The sequence below is a fragment of the Kogia breviceps genome, chromosome 5 (genome assembly GCF_026419965.1).
Source record: "Kogia breviceps isolate mKogBre1 chromosome 5, mKogBre1 haplotype 1, whole genome shotgun sequence".
Taxonomy (NCBI): Eukaryota; Metazoa; Chordata; class Mammalia; order Artiodactyla; family Physeteridae; genus Kogia; species Kogia breviceps.
Genome location: NC_081314.1, coordinates 129,850,611 through 129,872,167, shown reverse-complemented (window position 1 = coordinate 129,872,167; position 21,557 = coordinate 129,850,611).

The window sequence follows — 21,557 nt, the reverse complement described above, 5'->3', positions numbered from 1 at the left end:
TCCAGCTAGATTCTTAAGATCACTGTGTCTCTTGTCATACGTTTACAACAGAATGAAAAACAAATTATGTTATCTACCATGTTCTTATCTTTTAGATCCATTTTAAGAGCTGCTACAAAGTATTCATTTTTCTGAATTAATTAAATTCATAGTGCAGTATTATTATAGCTAACCAATTAAAGTGTTTCAGATTTTGAAGTGATCCAAAAAAAATGCTTAAGCTTTAACCTAATAGAAATACTAACTTTTTCTTTCGGTGAAATGGTTAGGTGAAATATAAGCAATATCTCAATGCAAGTGATATGCAATATTCATATTGTTATATAAAATTGTTTTTGGTATTTTAACATAGGACATTTTTAATTCACTTCTCAATTTGAAATCAGATGTAGACAATTTGGAAAAAGAATGTTTAAACTACATGGAATTTAAAAAGCAATTGATCAATAAATTATGTTAAACCAAAAAGAAAATAAAAAGAAAGAAGTTTATAATTTGAAGTGTCCATATCATACCTGCTCCAAACAATAAAAAAAAAAAAAAAAATCTGTGAACCAAAATTAGTTTCTTAGGATATTTTACTAAATTTCCACTAAAATTGTCTTATGTTGTTAGAAAAAGAAGTACCAAACTCAAACCTGAGAACATAAAAACATGTATATATTAAATTTCAAAAATAAATACTAATGGAGAAAACAAATACATACAAATACTTACTTACTTTACATACAAATACAAAACAAATACTTATCCCTTTTAGAGATAAGCAATGTTAGTAGGTGAATTTGAAATTTTAATATTCATTAATCAGATTATTTAATATTTAAGTGTTTACTAAACAAATAATAAAATACCCACAGAAAAAGACTCATGTTTTCCCACGTCACTTTATTTTACCTGAAGAACAGTGAGAGATTACAGCACTACCCCACATGGATGAGACATTTTCTTAAATTCATTGTAATTCTGAAATAGCACATAAAACAATTTTTGTTTTCACCTGAGAATGCCAAACAATGATGTGTATATGTGTGTGTATATGTGTGTGTATACATACACATACTCATGTGTACATATACAAATATATGTATGTATGTATTTATATGTGTATTTATGTATGTATCTATCTATTACTATATTTTAAATAAGATTGGTAATAGAATATAGAGGTCATGAAATATGATTTTAAAGGTTTGGGAACTGCATCCCATTAACTTGTCAGCATTTCTGGTGAAACTGCTTTACATTCTTTGGTAAAGACAGGAAGTAAACCCATTACATGTGTTAAAGTATCAGATATGTGTAAATTGGCTTGAAAAAAGGTTTTATATTGAGTGCACAGTTGCCACAAAATTCTATGTTTTTTACTAGGTCTAGTTACTTCATGGACATAATGATACTTGTGTGGCTTTCCTAGTGACCACTTTTAGTACATACTTAAACTCCCTTTAGGACCCGAGCTACAAAACTGAGTTTGGAGTGAATTCGACAGACCAGCCATTCACACTGTTCTCCCTGCTCAGATATACTCCGCTTTAGCTCAGAAAATCTATTCTATTAAGTACCAATTGAAAGAAATACATTTTTTTTCTGTTTAATTTTTTTTAAAGCTAGGAGGTATATAACTGGGACAGGACATAACTCAGCTACCTATGGCACAGAAGTTATTCTCAGGGAAAGACATATTTTCTTCACTGTATCTTTTGAAACTTAGAAGTTTTCTGAAGTATGATAATTACTAAGAGTTTATTCTTTTCCTCATAGTTAATCCTTCAGGATTGCTGAACTATTTTCACAAAGGACACTGTAGTCTAGAAGTTTTGCTGTGTTCTAAATATATCATTTCTTATCTATAATTCTGAAACCCAGAAAATATTAAACCTGAAATATTCTCACAACTTATTGGGCAGGAAATCCTGACCTGATCTAACCTGAGACTTTAATGATAGTCTGCATTTATCATACTTAGTTGGATCATTCATTTTTTCCGGCAGAATTAATGTGTTTGAACAAGAGGTTGTGTTTCTGAAACTGCAGGGGAATATCGTATAATATACAAAATAATACCTTTGAAAAACTCTAAAATTCCTAATGTAAAAACATAGTTAAGACTTCAGTCTCAATCCTGATATATAATGAGCTTGGAAGTAGCCATTCCTGTCCTTACAACAAGACAAGTTAAGCAAATTAAACATCTTGGACCCATCAGAGAACTGAGGTCACAGGGCAAGTCACCACCCCAAAATCCGGAAAGACAAGCACATCCAGTAGGTCACAGCCAACATATGAATACATGGAGCAGAAGCCACTAGAACTATAGACTGGGGGCAACGCTTGAATGGTAATTCAGGCAAAATTGCTGGAGGCGAGGTGAGGGATACTTGAGAAGTGAGAAACTTCCTGATTGGGATTTTAGTGAGGGTCTCATACTTTTCTATAGTTTACTCTGGAAAACCTACACATTCTCATAGTAAAGATCTGAGAAAGATCTGAGAAAGATCCCTTTGTTGTTTTGGCAGGAGGCAAGGAAGAGAAATCATTGTGAAAGCAGCAAACAGAATTCTCTGTAACTAAAGTCTGTTTCCAGAGGAAGATTGACCAGATTCTTATCCAGCTGCGGGAATGGTACCTCTCATACTCCAGTGCCCTCCATCCTTACATCCTATTTAAATTTGCATCCTTGATTGTGTATTCTTTAGCCACACATAGTATGCTGCTGCCTTGTTTTAGATTTGTATGTAAATACTACCTTCATGTATATAGTTTTATGCAATTTTTACCATTGTGCTTTTGAGATTCATAAATATTTTAATATAGCTCTAGTTAATCTGTGTGTTAATCTGTGTTAATCTATTCTTCCACTGACAGATATTAGGATATCTCACTAGCCATGAAAAAAAAGTGAATTAAACCAACAATGAGAACTCATTCATATATTTTACAAAATGCTCTACAAAATGACTTAAATTAAAAAAAAATCTAGCATGATCTTCTAATTTTAGAAGTTGAACTATGAAAACATAGGAAGTGATCTTATGGCTCTGACTTACTCTCCTGCACAGAAAGGAATTTGGCCTAAAACGGCTTTGACCCACTAGTTTTGCTTAAGGGCCAGATGTGGCCTGAAGTAGCCAAGCTCCAGGCTGGAACAAGGCCTTTCCACTTCCCCCACAGCTTACGTAAGTGAGATCTCTGTCTATTTTAAGAGCAAATGTAGAGAAAAATGTTTTCTAAGACCTGGCTGGCCTCCCCTCCCCTATCCTAACTGATCATTCCAGGTACTCAGGCACCTGTTTACCTTAGATATGAAACACTCTGCAGGATTCTGAGTGGTCAGTTGAGGCTCACAGGACACTGGTCCTCAGAGGCAGAGCAGTGGAGCCCTACACAGCCATGGAGGACCTGCTGTCTGCCACCCAATCCATTTTCCAGCTGAACCTGGAGCACCTGAATGGCGCTTTGTTGATGATTGCTGGAAGCTTCGGACATATCCCAGGCTTCCCTGCAATTCCCTGGGAGATCCTGGTATGTACTGTGAAGCTAGTTTTGATAGTAAAGGGACTTCACATTTTAAGAAATGTGAAGTTGCTAAGTGAAAGGTGCTCTGCCCACAATGAAGTCTGAGGAGAATGTAGTGAGAATATTGAACCAATGACACAAGCTGAAGAAACCCTTAGGCCACCGGGGGTGGAGGTCAGTCCTCCCACATTACAAACCTTGTGTTTGTTGACAATGAATACAAACCTGAACAGGTCATCACTTCCAGGCACTGTGGACTTTTTGGAAAAGGCACAGAAGGGCCAGCCTCCTCAACTTTCCCAAGTGACAGATGGAAAACCCATTTTAAATGCATCAGAAAGGGCTTCCCTGGTGGCGCAGTGGTTGAGAATCCCCCTGCCGATGCAGGGGACACGGGTTCGTGCCCCGGTCCGGGAAGATCCCACGTGCCGCCGAGCGGCTGGGTCCGTGAGCCATGGCCGCTGAGCCTGCGCGTCTGGAGCCTGTGCACCGCAACGGGAGAGGCCACAGCAGTGAGAGGCCCGCGTATCACAAAAAAATAAATAAATAAAAAAAAAATAATAATAATAATAAATAAATAAATGCATCAGAAAAAAATGGAGAACAACTTCAGAAGAAATTAATGAATGACGTGAATGAAAACATTCATTTTCCAAAAAGTCCAGAAATGCTCAACCGAGAAATTGCAGGATGGAAGCAGAGAGTCCAGGAAAAGGAGGAGGAGAAAGAACGGCTTGAGCAGTCAAACACACAAATGGTGCAAATCCTGAACAGTGAAGTCAACCAAGTAACATCAATGGCTGAACACCTGCTGAAGACCATCCTCTTGCTTGACCTCCTTGGAGATCACGTAGATGATGGGAACTTGAAGGTCCAGAAATAGAGGGAAGCAGGAAATGGCCATCAATCCATCCATAGGCCAGAAGCTGATAAGAAGGTGTCAGTGATGATACTGACTTCAATGTGTCCCTTCAGAGTCCTGAAAAGAAACATCAAGAAATAGCCCAACAGTTGTGGGAAGAAAAACGAATGAAGAGCTTACAGACAAATCTCAAGTCTCCAAATGGAACAAGCATCTCTGCAGTGTGCAAATTCACAGCTGGAAAGAGAGTTTAGCAGCTGAGGCTGAAGTTTCAAATTCTGCCTGAAGTGCATGAAGACCATTTAACACAACCTCAGAAAAGAAAAAGAAAAAAGAAAAAAAAAATCTTTGAAGAGGAAATTCATTGCTTGGAAAATGGAGAAGAAACTTCCCATCCTGTATAGAAACATGAAATCTACATATTAGATTTGCAACCTGTATAAGAAAACGGCCGAAGACGTGGGAAAAGAATTGAAGAGAAGCAATTCCTACCTCTGAAAGAAGATCTGAGACCATGAAAAAAGAACTCAAGATTGCTGGATGGCAGCTGTGTCAACTGAGAGGAAGCTCAAGGAGCTAAGGAAAGAAAATGAGCACAAGAGGCAGATGCTGGCCAAGGTCAAGTCCAAGTTCCAGCCTTTCTCAAGGGGCCCTTGTGCTTCTGCTACTCCACTTGCAGCCCACAGAGGCAGGGAACTATCAGGAGATCTCCCCTGTGTCATATGGTCCCCCAGGGAGCAGGTGGGTCACATCTTGAGTGGTCAGGGATCTGGGGTCACCTGCAGGTTTGACTCAGCTTCCCCAGCTATGGGATCCTGAACACGCAGAACCATGGCCCAGCATCTGCATGTATTTCTGTTAAAGTAATTTTGATTGACTCTTGTTAGCTAATGTATTATTACTAAATTGATGCCATAATTACTCTTATTAGCATAGAACTGTAACTTTATGGTAGTAATACTTAAAAATAGATCTGATAATATAATTCTCAGGAACACAATTTCCCCACTGGATCCTTTGGCATTATATATTTTAAGTATTGTATTTTGATTTAAATTAAATGTCCCTTATGAGTTAAACCATCCTGTAAGTTTGATATGGGTGAAGACATTTGAAATAATAAAGACTATACTATACATGTAAGCTATGGCTAATATTAGAATTCTGTGAAAAATTCTGTAGAAATAACCTAATATTTACCTGAATAAATTTAGGTTGCTTTTTTAAAATGCAAGAAAAAATAGTTAAAACCAGACCCCATTCAAACTATATAATATTTTTATATAGTTTGATACTAAATTTGGAGTTTAGTGCTAAAATCATAAAATTAGTTTAATAAATTCATAAATTGGAAACTTTAGATTTTAGAAACATTTATTTCTTGTTTTATAATATTTTCTTTTTTTTTTTTTTTTTTTTTTTTTTTTGTGGTACGCGGGCCTCTCACTGTTGTGGCCTCTCCCGTTGCGGAGCACAGGCTCCGGATGCACAGGCTCAGTGGCCATGGCTCACGGGCCCAGCAGCTCCGCGGCATGTGGGATCTCCCCGGACCGGGGCACGAACCCGCGTCCCCTGCATCAGCAGGCAGACTCTCAATCACTGCACCACCAGGGAAGCCCAAACTATCCCTTTTATAACTCATAAACTTTCAGCCTTTGACAGAGGTCACCCAATGCACTTATTTCTTGCTTCTTTTGACCCACACCTGATAAAAGGAGAAATTTGCCACTATTGGAAAGGCCTAATGCCTTCTATTAAAAATACCAATGCTTTAATAGAGCAATCTTTTCATAGTGTGTCTTTGGGAGATGAAGACATTAAGCATCATACTTGCAACCTGCAGATTTTGTCTAGTGGAAAAAAACACCTCTAGAAGAACCCTCTTCAATCAAGTTGGAAAGTCTCCTAGCAGGTACTTCTAACCAACCCTTGTGCCACCAAACATGAAGGAATAGACTCTTCAATTCACGTGGTAAGCCTAAAGAAAGCACTAAACTCTGACTTGACCTGAAAGTAAAGATTTTCCAGAATTGAGGCAGCCAATATTTAATGAAACACCTTTCCCAAGATATCTGAACCAGGCCTGTTTAAAGGATTTTGCCAAAACTTTGATGATGACATAATGCTTCAGATGATTAATGTTTATGATGTGATAACATATGGACTTAGAGACAAAGTACCTAAGACTTTACTCTCTTACCCCTCCTAAAGAAAGTTATTTACTAAATAAATGGACATGCAGGAAGTCAATAGCATACACACATACACACACTTTGGTTCTAGTGGGAACATGCTGTAAAGCACAGGAAGCTCAGCTCGGTGCTCTGTGATGACCTAGATGGGTGGAATGTGGGGGAGAGACAAGAGGGAGGGGATATATGTATACATATAGCTGATTCACTCCACTGTACAGCAGAAACTAACACAACATTGTAAAGCAATTATGCTCCAATAAAAGAAAAATTAAAACAAAACAAAACAAAACAAAACCAAAAAGAGTAAAGTGTGCTGGTCATTATCCAAATTATTTCAAGCCCTTTTCTGACCTGCTCTGTGCCTAAGGCTGACTCCCCTGCCTATGCTACTTGTTCTTTCTAGGTAGCTGCCTTTCTCCAGCAGTAATGGAAGGACAGGAGGACAGTTTTCCCCGTTCCCTTGACAGCTCCTCACTGGGCTCAGATGATACCACTTCCCCCTCCTCCCCCAGGACCTTGAGTAGGAACAGATTCTCTGTTGCTAGCACCTGGGAGCCCCCCATCCTTTGTCCTTCTTTCACCCCTGCCACAGCTCGGAAACTACCTTATCTCGGTCTCTTCATCTGCATCATTTAGGTGAAGTGTTTCTACTTGGAATCTTGTTTGATATATCAGCCTATTCACCTCTTCTGTGTATATGATTTAAGGTTATTTTGTGTACATACAAGAAGTTTGTACATGATTTTTATATTCCTTTATTATAATTTTGTTTTCAAATTTGAATCTCTCTTATTTTTATATTTGCCTTAGGGATTGAAATAATAATTAAAGTGCCCTGTCTCTGAATTATGATATGTGTGTGTAAGTACGTGGGATTGCCACCAAGGGTAAATATTTATTTTGATTGCATAAAATTTAGAGATGTTTAAACAACAACCACTATCTTCACCAAATAGCAAAGGTTAAAAATATGGAAAAACAAGAAAACAAATGAGTATAAAATGTAAATGCCTCTAAAGGAATCAATGGTTTTAGAACTAAATTAATATAATTTCTGATTCTCAAGTTTGTTGTTTTTTTAAAATTTTACCTTGGTCCTTAAAACCAATTTATTTGTAGGCAAATATTAGGTTCCTTGTACAGATTTCTAATAAGAGCTCATAGCATATAGAAATGGCTTTATTATTTAAAGCATCTCTATTTATGTCATATTTCATTTGGCATAAGTAATAGTAACTTTTGATTTAATCAAAACACAACTTATAATATCTTATTCTAGGTGATCCAAGGACTTACCAAAAAATTATTCAAAGCAATTGTATTAAATAAAATTTTATTTGAAAAAAGTCTTACAAATTATCATGCTTTATCTAATCAATAACAAAAATAAATTAACAGTAACCAAACCAAAAACAGAAAAAAATAAAATTATGTTAAAAAGAAAACTCAGACAATTGCTGTACCATGGTTCTGGGTGTTCAGGATCCCATAGCTGGGGAAGCTGAGTCAAACCTGCAGGTGACCCCAGATCCCTGATCACACAAGGTGTGACCCTCCTGCTCCCTGGGGGACCAGATGACACAGGGGAGAACTCCTGATAGTTCCCTGCCTCTGTGGGCTGCAAGTGGAGTAGCAGGAGCACAAGGGCCCCTTGAGAAAGGCTGGAACTTGGACTTGACCTTGGCCAGCATCTGCCTCTTGTGCTCATTTTCTTTCCGTAGCTCCTTGAGCTTCCTCTCAGTTGACACAGCTGCCATCCAGCAATCTTGAGTTCTTTTTACATGGTCTCAGATCTTCTTTCAGAGGTAGGAATTGGTTCCCTTCAATTCTTTGCCCATGTCTTTGGTCATCTTCTATATAGGCTGCAATTCTGATATGTGGATTTCTTGTTGCTACACATGGTAGGAAGTTTCTTCTCCATTTTCTAAGCAATACATTCCTTTTCCAATTTTTTTTTTTTTTTTTTTTTTTTTTTTCTGAGGTTGTGTTAAATGGTCTTCATACACTTCAGGCAGAATTTGAAACTTCAGCCTCAGCTGCTGAACTCTCTTTCCAGCTGTGAATTTGCACACTGCAGAGATGCTTGTTCCATTTGGAGAGTTGAGATTTGTCCTGTAAGCTCTTCATTCGTTTTTCTTCCCACAACTGTTGGGCTATTTCTTGATGTTTCTTTTCAGGACTCTGAAGGGACACATTGAAGTCAGTATCATCACTGACACCTTCTTATCAGCTTCTGGCCTATGGATGGATTGATGGCCATTTCCTGCTTCCCTCTATTTCTGGACCTTCAAGTTCCCGTCATCTACGTGATGTCCAAGGAGGTCAAGCAAGAGGATGGTCTTCAGCAGGTGTTCAGCCATTGATGTTACTTGGTTGACTTCACTGTTCAGGATTTGCACCATTTGTGTGTTTGACTGCTCAAGCCGTTCTTTCTCCTCCTCCTTTTCCTGGACTCTCTGCTTCCATCCTGCAATTTCTCGGTTGAGCATTTCTGGACTTTTTGGAAAATGAATGCTTTCATTCACGTCATTCATTAATTTCTTCTGAAGTTGTTCTCCATGTTTTTCTGATGCATTTAAGATGGGTTTTCCATCAGTCACTTGGGAAAGTTGAGGAGGCTGGCTCTTCTGTGCCTTTTCCAAAAAGTCCACAGTGCCTGGAAGTGATGATCTGTTCAGGTTTGTATTCATTGTCAACAAACACAAGGTTTGTAACATGGGAGGACTGACCTCCCCTAAGGGTTTCTTCAGCTTGTGTCATTGGTTCAATATTCTCACTACATTCTCCTCAGACTTCATTGTGGGCAGAGCACCTTTCACTTAGCAACTTCACATTTCTTAAAATGTGAAGTCCCTTTACTATCAAAACTAGCTTCACAGTACATACCAGGATCTCCCAGGGATTGCAGGGAAGCCTGAGATATGTCCGAAGCTTCCAGCAATCATCAACAAAGCGCCATTCAGGTGCTCCAGGTTCAGCTGGAAAATGGATTGGGTGGCAGACAGCAGGTCCTCCATGGCTGTGTAGGGCTCCACTGCTCTGCCTCTGAGGACCAGTGTCCTGTGAGCCTCAACTGACCACTCAGAATCCTGCAGAGTGTTTCATATCTAAGGTAAACAGGTGCCTGAGTACCTGGAATGATCAGTTAGGATAGGGGAGGGGAGGCCAGCCAGGTCTTAGAAAACATTTTTCTCTAATTATGATCTTAAAATAGACAGAGATCTCACTTACGTAAGCTGTGGGGGAAGTGGAAAGGCCTTGTTCCAGCCTGGAGCTCAGCTGCTCTAGGCCATGTCTGGCCCTACAGCAAACCTAGGGGTTCAAGGTGGGAATGGGCCACATTTTTTTTTCTGTGCACAAGAGCAAGTCAGGTCTGAGTAGTGTGGCCCTGTTTCCATGGTGAAGCCCATTAGTCTAATTTAAAGTTTCTTTCTGCTATAGAGATGGTTGTGACTTCTCTGAGGCTTCCTCTCTCTTTGAGTACTATTGGCAGTTAAGTGTCCAGGGTGAAGTTTAAGCTGTTCAATGCTTAAAATAGTACAGTCTGGTGCCTGGCACAAAGTGTGTGCTTACTAAGTGACAGCTAATTTAATGTAATAAAATAAAACTATAAAAAAAAAACTAGAAGAATTTTTTAGATAGTATCAAACTGAACATGACTTTGAAAGGAAGAAAAGTCGTCAATAAAAACATAGAAAAATGATCAGATTTTGACCAAGTAAAATTTCAAAGTATATAGGGCATATTAAAAAATGATATACAAAATTAAATAGGAAAATATTTACATATATTTTATATATAATATATATAGTGCACAGCTAGTTATCATACATAAGCAGAATAAAATGAAAAATGTATTTGAATTCAAAATTATAAAGTGCAAAGGATCAGAAAGGTCACTATACAAATAAATAAAATTAAGCAAAATCAAAAAATTTTAATTATAAAACTACGAATATTTTGAAAAATATTTTTACTAATTTTTGGCCATGGTATTCTAAATGGAGTATTCTAGTCTTGCTGGTAAGAGAGTTAATTGATACAAACACTCTGGAATGTTTCTGCTAAAACTTATCAAGAATCCTTAAAGATCTTACCTTTGACGTACTTGAGCATAGGAATTCCAGTTGTAAGAATACATCTCAAGTACATAATCAATATCTGGACCAAATATGCTGCTTATTTGCTGCAAGTAATTATTACAGAATAACTTGTAATAACAGAAACCTAGAAACATCACTCAAAGTTTAAATACAAAGAAAAGATTAATTAAACTCAGAGATCAATTCATGATGATGATACCTGGGTATGGGGAACTAACAACAGGATTTGGGGAGGGGACATATGATTTGATATAGCTTATTGTCAGTGAAACTTTTGTTTTGGGAGTTGGATTAAAGTGTGCTTATTATTATATATATAATGCCAGAGAGGAAGGAGTGTGGGTATTTGGGCAAAATATATTAAAGGGTTTAAAATGTACAAACTTCCAGTTATAAAATGAATAAGTCACAGGCATATAATATACAGCATAAGGAACACAGTGACTCATACTGTAATCATTTGTATGGTAACAGATGGTTACTAAAGTTATCATGGTTGTCATTTTTTTAATGTATTTAAATGTCAAATTATTATGTTGTACACCTAATATAACAAAATATGGTTTATCAACTATACTTCAAATTAAACAAAATTAAACAAGTAAAAATGGGCAAAATACTTGAACAGATATATTGCCATTTACGATAGGTGGCCAATAAAGTCATGAAAAGATACTCAAAGTAATTATTCATGAGGGAAATGTAGATTGAAACTACTTCCATATACTTCTACACACCTCCTTGAATGGCTAATTTGAAAAAAAAAAAAAAAACTTGTCCAATCAAGTCTTCCAGAGAATGTGGAGCATCGAGAAATTTCACCCATTTCGGTTGAGTGTAAAATGACACAACCGCTTTGGAAAACTGATTGGACGTTTCTTGTAAATGTAATTATACATCAACCCTATGACATAGAAGTCAATAACTAGAAAAATGAAAACACATGTCTACAAAAACCCTTTCACAGAAAATGTTGATAGCAGCTTTTTCCATACTAGATCCAAAGTAGCAACAATCCAAATGTCCTTGAACTTGTGAATGAATAACCAATTTGTAGTATACCCATACATGAAACAGTGTTCAACAACAAATAAGACCAAATTACTAAACACAGGATAATGATGGGTGAATCTGAAAAGCATCAATTTGAGTTAAAGGAGCAGATGCACACACACAAACAATGTGCATGTATAAATGCGTGAAATTGTCGATCAGGAAAACTAATTTATGATGATAGACATGAAAACTGGTCATTTCTTGGGTTGTGAGAATTGATCAGGAAGGGGCACAGAAGGAACTTTCTAACTTAAGGACAACATCTATTAATATCTAGTAATGATGCATGCGTTACATGGCTATATGCATTCTTCAAATGGGAACAAGGTGATTAATGAAGATCTGTGCATTTTCACCATGCGCACATGAAACTTCAAATTTAAAAAATGAGACAAAATAAAGGTCTTACCATTTTAGATTATGGAAAAATAAGATGCAGCCAAAAAAAACCAAAAAAGAAACCCACAGCTTTTTGAAATATTTTTAGTAACATAGGGGAAGGTTTATGATAGAATGTGAGTTATTTAAAAGTTATATTCAGGTATATATGACAAGATCACACTTTTACTGAAAAAAATATATGTGTGTATAAATAATGGAAAGAAATACAGGAAAATAGCTCTGGATGGTAGGATTGTACATGATTTTAATTTTCTTTTTTACACTTTTCTATGTTATTCTATTCAGGGATTGAATATGCCTAATTTCCTAATCAGAAACCAACAATGATGTTTCTTCTAAAAAAGTAATATTTTACAGCATATACCTTGCTCTTACTTTAGTTGCATTGCTTTAGTTTTCTATTGCTGTCATAACAAATCGTCACAAAGTTAGGGACTTAAACCAGTACTCATTTAACATCTCACAGGCCGGTCTGCTCAATTGGTTTCTCTACTTTGGGTTCACAAGGCTGGAAGCAAGGTGTTGATCAACTGGACTCTCACCGGGAGGCTCAGGGGAAAATCTGATCCCAATGTCATTCAGGTCCTTAGCCATATCCAGTCTCCTGTGGTTGTAGCGCTGAAGTACTTTTTGCTTGTGTATCAGCTGAACTCCACCTTGAGATATTAGAGGTCTCTGGTCCTTGGGCACAGTTCCTGCAACTCAGAGACAGGAAAACCAAGACAAATCCTTATTCTTGGATCTCTCTGACTCTTCATCTTCTGTTGCATCTCACCTCTGCTTCCACCTGAAGAAAGTTTTCTGCTTTTAAGGGCTCCTGTGACTAGAGGGGATCCATCCAGATAATCCAGGGTAATCTCCCCATCTTAAAATCCATAACCTATATTACATCAGCAAAGTGTCTTTTGCCTTGTGACAAGAAATTCACAGGTTCCAAAGATTAAGGCATAACTTTTTTTAGGTGGTAGAGAATACTATTCTTCTTCCCATGTGCATTTATACTAAATTAGGAACAAAGCATACTGATTGTACAGCCAAACACAAGCCACTGCACCCTGGGAGATTTTCAGTTGACTAGAATATTGTTAATATATAAAATGACAGCTGATTCCCTCTCACAATAATGAAAGCAGTATTATGTTGAAATCTTGACAGAGTCATTCAAAAGTAGCTAAGTGTGTTATAGATATTGCCCTCCTTTTGTTGCCCTCTCAGAAATCTTCAGTTCACAAAAACCACCAAGACGCCCATTTGTACTTTTGCTGTTTCCACAGGATAAATCTGACTTATCAGGAAACTGCAGTAATTTATTCAATTCCTTGGAAACAAGTTGGTTAAATGCTTAATGATTTAGTGAAAAATCCATGACTTTCCATTGGCTAAGTCTCTGCCAGCAGAGAAGAGGAGTCTCTCTTTTTGTTGTTGGCCTTTGCTATTGTCACAGGGTGTGAGTTCCTCTTCTGGTCTCCTAATTGTATTTAACTTAAGTTTCTCCTTATTACTTATTTACAGATATAAGCAAAAATGTTGTAGTAGATAGAATAATAACCACCCCCCAAAGATGTCTATGTCCTAATTACCACTGCTTATGAATGTGTTAAATTACATGGCAATGGAGGAATTAAGATTGTTACTTAGCTGACCTTAAAATAGAGGGAGTTTCCTCACTTTTTCAGGTGGGCTTGATATAATCAAGAGGCCTTTAATGTGGAAGAGGGAGGCTAAAGAGTAGAGTCAGAGAAATATATAATGATGGCAGCAAAGTCAAACTGATGGGATGTGAAATCTTGGCTCTACTTTTCTAGCTTTGAAGATGGAGGAAATTGGCTAGGAGCCAAGGGAGGCCTCTAGTGCCTGGCAAGGGTGGAAAACACGATTCTACTCTAGTACCTCCAGACAGGAACACGGTCCCATGTACATCTGCATTTTTAGCTTAGCAAGACACATGTCATACTTTTAACCTATTGAACAGTAAAATAATACATTTGTGTTTTATAAGCCACTAAGTTTGTGGCAAATTGTTACAGCATCAATAGAAAATTAAGACATATATCCAAGACAGCATCTCTGTAAAAGCCAAAAACAAGATAACACTTGCCTAAATATCCATCGGAAGGAAACAGCATTTACAATGCCCTTTAAGTCTAGGCTTATAGAAATATAAAATAAGAATATGACAGGAAGAAAAAAAAGTAATCAAAGGCATTGACAGAAGAAAGTCCTAGTGATCATTTTACTTTACTTATAGTATGGTGTTTCTAATAGATGTAAAAACAATACATTTAAAAAGTTAGGTTGAAATCAAATCATGAAACACTGCATAACAGAAATAAATGACGACTTTATTCAGGGAAGCATGAGTTAAACAAACAAACAAACAAAAACTAACCATGATCCAAAATCAGTCTCTTTCTCTTTCTCTTTTCCTCTCTCTCTCTATCTCTCTCTCTCTCTCTCTCACACACACACATGCATCCTTATCTATCTATCTAGCATCTTTGTATCAACTGATATATCTTAATCTAAAGGAAGATCTTAACATATACCAGTGAACAAGTGCATATGTAAAATTGAACTGCATTGAAAATAACAGATGCCATGAAGCATGTCAAGACATTGGTATTACAATACAACTGAATTGCATAACAATAATTATGCAATGATATGTAAGGGAGAAGAAAGGGAAAACTATTCCAGCATAAGAGAGGATATGATCATCATGTTTGATGGGAAAATGAGAGTGCAGGGAATGATGTCTATGTCCTGGGGCTGCTGACTGAGTCTTTAAAGTAGCATGGTCATGTGATTGGTTTGGTCATAGTTGCTTAGAAGGAAGGAGGGATCTTAAATTAGAGATATCTGCTACAATCATGAACACCTTGTTTAGCAAACCCAGTAACAGGGAAATCCAGCTGTAGCTCAACTATTTTTGTATTGTCATAATAGAAAATAATATTTGATTTCACAGAAAAGCAAGACAAAATGACAAAAACATATCAAGAGCATCATGAAATACAAAACCCAAATAGCACAAAAGGAGTGATTTCAAGTATAGCTTATTTGGTCCATCCTTAGTAATTCAAATCAGGAAAAAATGCTAGTAATCAGAGGGGAAAATACTGTTTTAAATTCCTTTTTTTTTTTTTTTTTGTCACACCTTGAGTGTCATGCAGGATCTTAGTTCCCTGACCAGCGGTCGAACCCGTGCCCCCTTCAGTGGAAGCTTGGAGTCTTTACCACTGGACTGCCAGGGAAGTCCCTACTGTTTTAAATTCTTAGTAAGATCTGAATAACAATATTGTGCTGACATTATAGTTCACCATAAATAATATCAAATATTAAACAATGTTTGCATACAATAAACCTAATAATTTTAAAAATATATATTTTTCTTTGAGTTTTGGGCAAATATGCCTTCTTTGCTGCCTTTAGCAAGCTGGATCAGATGACATTGTCATAATAGGTGAATATACTCCATATGTATACTCACAATGTAATAATACAACTAAATAGAATGTGTTTTTGGAGTAAACAGTAATGTGAACTTAGAAATATTTAAACATGCCATGGAGTATTTTGTCCATCAATAAAAGCCAGTTAGTAACTTTCTACTTAAAACTGTTTCCCTTGGTTCTCCTTTGTCTTTTGATAATTAATAACTCAGCCCTAATAACTGCTAAACATACAACATACACTGACAACTCTTCTACATAAAATGATGTATGCTCAAAGGGAAGGAAACCGACATTCTTTGAGAGTTAGTGCATTTATATATATATTCATTATCTTCTCTTGGGTTTGTGATCATTTTCTCCTTTACGTTAGATTGGTGACAAAGGTTTACATTTTAGCCAATGGAATAAATGGGAGAGCTGGGATTCAGTCAACATCCCTTTGACCCAATACCATAGACATTTCCCCTCTATATTAAAATTATGTTAATGTGTAGGTACTTAATACTATTTATTTCTGTAAATGCTTTGATTATTGGAAATCAGTCATTCAAACACTCTTTAAACTGATACTTAAATTGTTAGATACATTGTCTTCCCTCAACCAATTCATGTTTATTTGGTAGGTCAGGGGAGTGTGTGTGTGTGTGTGTGTGTGTGTGTGTGTGTGTGTGTGTGTGTGTGATAAAAATGCAGATTCTTGTGTAAAATCTCAGAAATTTTGAACCAGTAGATCTAGAGAGGAGTCAAGGATTCTATACATCAGCAGATGTTTCTGATACATGCGATCTATGAACCACACTTTGACAAATACTGCTTTAGGATTAACTCAGATGTTGACTTTTGGGGATACCTACCTTGATCTCACAAGCCTAGATTAGGTGTCCTTTCTGTTTTTGAATAGCTACATATCAGGATTTCTTTGGAGAATTCATCACATGAAAATTATAAATTTCTGTTTGCTGGAGGTCTTTTTTACTAGTGATTAAGATACTTAAGTAAAAAAAAAGTGAAAAAGTGTATATTACAAGTCTTTGATTACCCTGCTCGCAATTCATTTGGCACATGGTAGGGGCTGAATAAATATTTGATAAAAGAATGAATAAATGAATGTATGAATTAGTTTTGCAATTTTATCATTTAGGGTTTAGTTACAAGCGACAGACTTAATTCTCTCTAGTTGATACAGAAAAGGAATTTATCAATAGACTGTTTGATAACATATCCCATCACTGGAAAAACCAGAGATATAAATAGATTGAGCCTCATATTCCAGAAAAAAAAGTCCAAAAAATGTTAAAAGAATAGCCTGATGCGAACGATGCCATTGTTCTGTAACAATTATGGGATGAACTCCACGTACTGAAACCAAGATCACCACTAATACACATAGCCTTTTATAACTGCCACATTTTCTGTCACATTAGACTCTTAACAACTGCTGGGCGGCTTTGCCATCATCTCCTCTTGCAAAACCTTTCTCTGTAGAACTTGTTCCCTCATGCCATAAACTTTTAAAATGAAAATCTCACTCAGATCATAGGTCACATGTCTGAATTCTAGCTTCCAGAAAGCCTGAAAATTTGAGTTCTTTCAAGTAAGAGGACAGGACTGACCATAACTATTATATAAGTCAAGCCATTTTCTGCTCCCATTACATGCAGGACATTTTGCCTGCCACAGAGGTGGAGATGTTCCCTACACCCAAAGAGCTCAAGTTCCGTCAATTCAATGGTCACAAAAGTTTTTGATGCTGCCAGCATGTTGCTAAAATTTTTGAATACTTTATTTTCATATTTGAATATATGATATGGAATTGACACATTCAGAAAATCACAAGAAAAAGAAATTCTCCAAAATTTTGCTTAACTTTAGGAGATAAATTTGAGACATATACTGACCTACACAGATAAAGCTCTTTCTTATCACATGATAGTATTTTTCAAAGGTAAAAATAAAGCTAAGATGGATTGGCAATAAAATTTTATTGCTAGAATGAAGTTATTCATATGAAAATGGAAGTCAGATGAAAGTTATTTAAAGAGTGAAGGTACAATTCCACATCTTAATAAGGACAAGAAAATGCTTAGAAATTCCATTAACAGATCATTCAAAATATTCACAGTACCTTTCTGAATATAACTCAAAATGCAACTATAGCAACAATGGACAATTATTTGCATTCTATTTCTATTTTCAGTTCATATGCATAAATATATTATGCATACATTTATATAGAATATATGCTTGAGAATCCTACCAGTTTTCATGGATTCATTTAGGTAAGAACTTTCATAGAATATTACTGAGTCAAATACTTTTCATGTGATATCTGCTCAACTTTTTCCCTAGTGTCAAGACAATATCTATATTAAAGTACACACTTTATTATCAGGATAGATTTTTGGGACTCATTCTTGACATTGACTTATTTCTGAACTTCCACATTAATTCATCACCTTGGCACATTCACTCTATCTTTAAAACATTTTAAATATTCCATTTTTACTCATCTTCATTGGCTCAGTCATTCCATTAAAATAATGTCCTGTCTTTTTCCCCATTTCCATTCTCCCAAATGTAACCTCCCTCTACTAGTATGACATTATGAATTATATGTCTTCTGCTTAAATATTATAGTTCTAGATACTTCAGTGAGATACAATTGAACTTTTTACCTTGGCCTATAGGGCTCCTATCCTGCTAACTTCATGCATTGCCACATCTGCTTCATTCATCCAACTTCTACCATACTGACATTTATTCAATTCCTCAGAAGCCTGAAGTCCTTTCCCAACATACAGCCTTTGCCCATGAAGTTCAGTTTGAAGTTTTGGACTCCACATCTTATTCCTCAGAGAAACACTCATACCTCCTCACAGCTAAATTAATAGTCCTCCCCCTTTTGTTTTCTCTCAGAGCTTCTGGTTCTTTCCAGCCTAGTATTTATCAACATTTCTAATTTTATGTTTATATGTTTATTCGCTATTTGTCTCTCCAATTAAACTGTAAACTCCATAAGGTCAGAAACTGTGTAGACTCTATTTTATTTAACCGTCTAGCCAATGTATAGCACAGTACCTAGCAAATAGCAGGAAGTATCAATTAAACAAATGGACGAAAGAATAATGTTATATTGGGATTTCCCTGGCAGTCCAGTAGTTAAGACTCTGTGCTCCCAATGTAGGAGGCGTGGGTTCTACCCCTGGTCAGGAAACTAAGATCCCACATGCTGCAGGGCGTGGCCAAAAGAAAAAAATAATAATATTATATTAAAGAGTTGATGAGCAATTATATTATAACACTTGTGGGTAACAGTAAATGAGTAATTTAAATACTTGGGAATCTGTAGTCAATGCATTTATCAAACTTCTTCATTTCACCCTCATGAGAAACTTGGATGTATATGCTGCTCAGTATTCTCGCCTGGATGTTATTTGTAGTCATGAACCTAAGTAGATGCTTAGTAGTATGCTTTCAGTAGTACTGAAAAGAAGAAAAAATGAGAGAGAATGATACAAAGTAAAAATACACCACAAGAATCTAAGGGCAAACAGATTGTGTTTCTGCTGAAAGATGTTGTGTACTGTAATGAAAAAAAGAGTGACTCTGAAATCAAAAGAATTGGGTTCTGTTCTCAGAGTTAACATCTTACATAACCACACTTCAATTGACAAAATCAAGAAATCAATATTTGCCCAACTCAGTTTTCTTTTCAAATTTCATTTGGAAAGACTTCAAACTTATGGACTCATTGTAAAAATATCCCATATCACACATATTCTTTTTACCTAGATTCAACTCTTGTTAACATTTGTACTCTTTCCTTGTGAGTGTAAACACACATATTCTCAAATGGTTGAGAAAATTATTGTATTATATATATATATAATATGCATACATAGATAAATATATACTGTATATATGTCTCTGTGAATGCATGTGTGTATATTATTGATACATATGACATATATATTCAAAATTTATTTATTTTACCTGAACCACTTGAGATTTGTTTACTTACATAATGATCTTTTAGGGTTAAATATATCAGGGTTATATATACTTTTAAGAATTAGAGTAATATTGTCCATAATCATGGTAGTGTAAACACCCTAAATAAGTTTAATCTTTATACAGTGCTTTTATATAATTTACTATTTGTATTTGAATAGTTTCAATTGATCTCATAAAGCCACTTAGAGTTTTGCTTTTATTTCTTAATACAGTATTCAGTCTATAATAACATGATACATGTAGTTGTCATGTTTTTAAATTTCCTTTAATCTGGAACAATTCTTGCCCCTTTCTTTGTAATTTATGACATTAACTTTTTTTTTGAAGCATGAACTCATTTTAATGAAATGTTCTGCATTGTGAGTTTATCTGATATTCTCTCAAATACAATCCAGATGTAATAGAACAATACTTTTTAAGTTCTTGATTCTTCAATTGTACTCCTTCACAGAGTCATTCTAAAAAATATGTGAGAAAGCAAGGTTTGGCTGATGCTTTACAAAAGTTTAATTCTTCATCTGATAGAGTTCCAAAAATCTTAGATCACTGTAAAACTCCAGAGGAAAATGGGGAAAAATATTCAGGTGGGAAAAGATGTGGTTGCCTTCACTATTTCCAAGCTGAAGATGTTTGAATAAAATGATGCCAATGGAAACATTCTCAAACCCTTTGCCTCTGAAGACTTCAACCTCTCTGGCTCTACCAGAAAAAATGAACAAGTATTTTTCACCAATCCAGGTGAACATTCTTTTTCCAAGTCATTGAAATCTAAGACTATGAACAAAAAAAAGTATTAAAAAACAAAACAAGGAAACAGAACTGGGGAGAGGGAAAGGTAAGTTGGAAACATAGATAAAGTTTTTAAGAAAGTATCTGTCAATCTAAATTAACAAAGTTTATTATGGTATAGTCACTTGAAAGAAATATAATTTGGAAAAATAATTAAAAGTTAATTAGATGTGGCCATTTACCTTACATATTAATATAAAATACTTGTCACAAAGGAATGTTTATAATAATATTGGAAATGACTTTTAAGATAATGCTTCTACTTCCACTTGTCTTTTAGAATAATTTTCCTCAATTGTTATCTCTGGTGGAGTTTGTACCAGATGTGAATCAGATATGAGGTTGCTAGGGGTTAATTTCTGCTTCTATGGAAACTACTCAGGCGGCTGTTTGTTCTAAATGACTTCCTGCAGGCTACCACTTCGAGGCACCTGCTCAAACAAACAGCTTTCTTAGCAGTGAAGCCCCATACAGAGAGGAGAAAAACCTTTCATACTTAACTTCCTCTGCATTAAATATGCCAGTTAACATTTCCAATATTTAGGAAACTACATTTTGGGAATATACTTAACTGTGACAAAAATGTGTCCATTTAAATGAACAGTGATGCTGAATGTTTGAGAACATCTCTTTTCACATGTCAGAGGTTCGATTAGGATATTAAGGCTGCTTGTTGTAGTGATAATCTTTGATACCAGAATGTGGTAACTAAGAATAGGATAATTAGAAGTCAGACAGAGAAACACAAATACCACATGATATCACTTATATGAGGAATCTAAAATATGGTACAAATGAACTTATTTACAAAACAGAAATAGACTCACAGACATGGAAAATAAACTTATGGCTACCAAAGGGGAAAGGGGGTGGGGGATGCACAAATTAGGAGTTTGGCATTAGCAGATTAAAAACTACTATATAGGGCTTCCCTGGTGGCGCAGTGGTTGAGAATCCGCCTGCCGATGCAGGGGTCACGGGTTCGTGCCCTGGTCCGGGAAGATCCCACATGCCGCGGAGCGGCTGGGCCCGTGAGCCACGGCAGCTGAGCCTGCGCGTCTGGAGCCTGTGCTCCGCAACAGGAGAGGCCACAGCAGTGAGAGGCCCGCATACCACAAAAAAAAAAAAAAAAAAAAAAAAAACTACTATATATAAAGTAGAT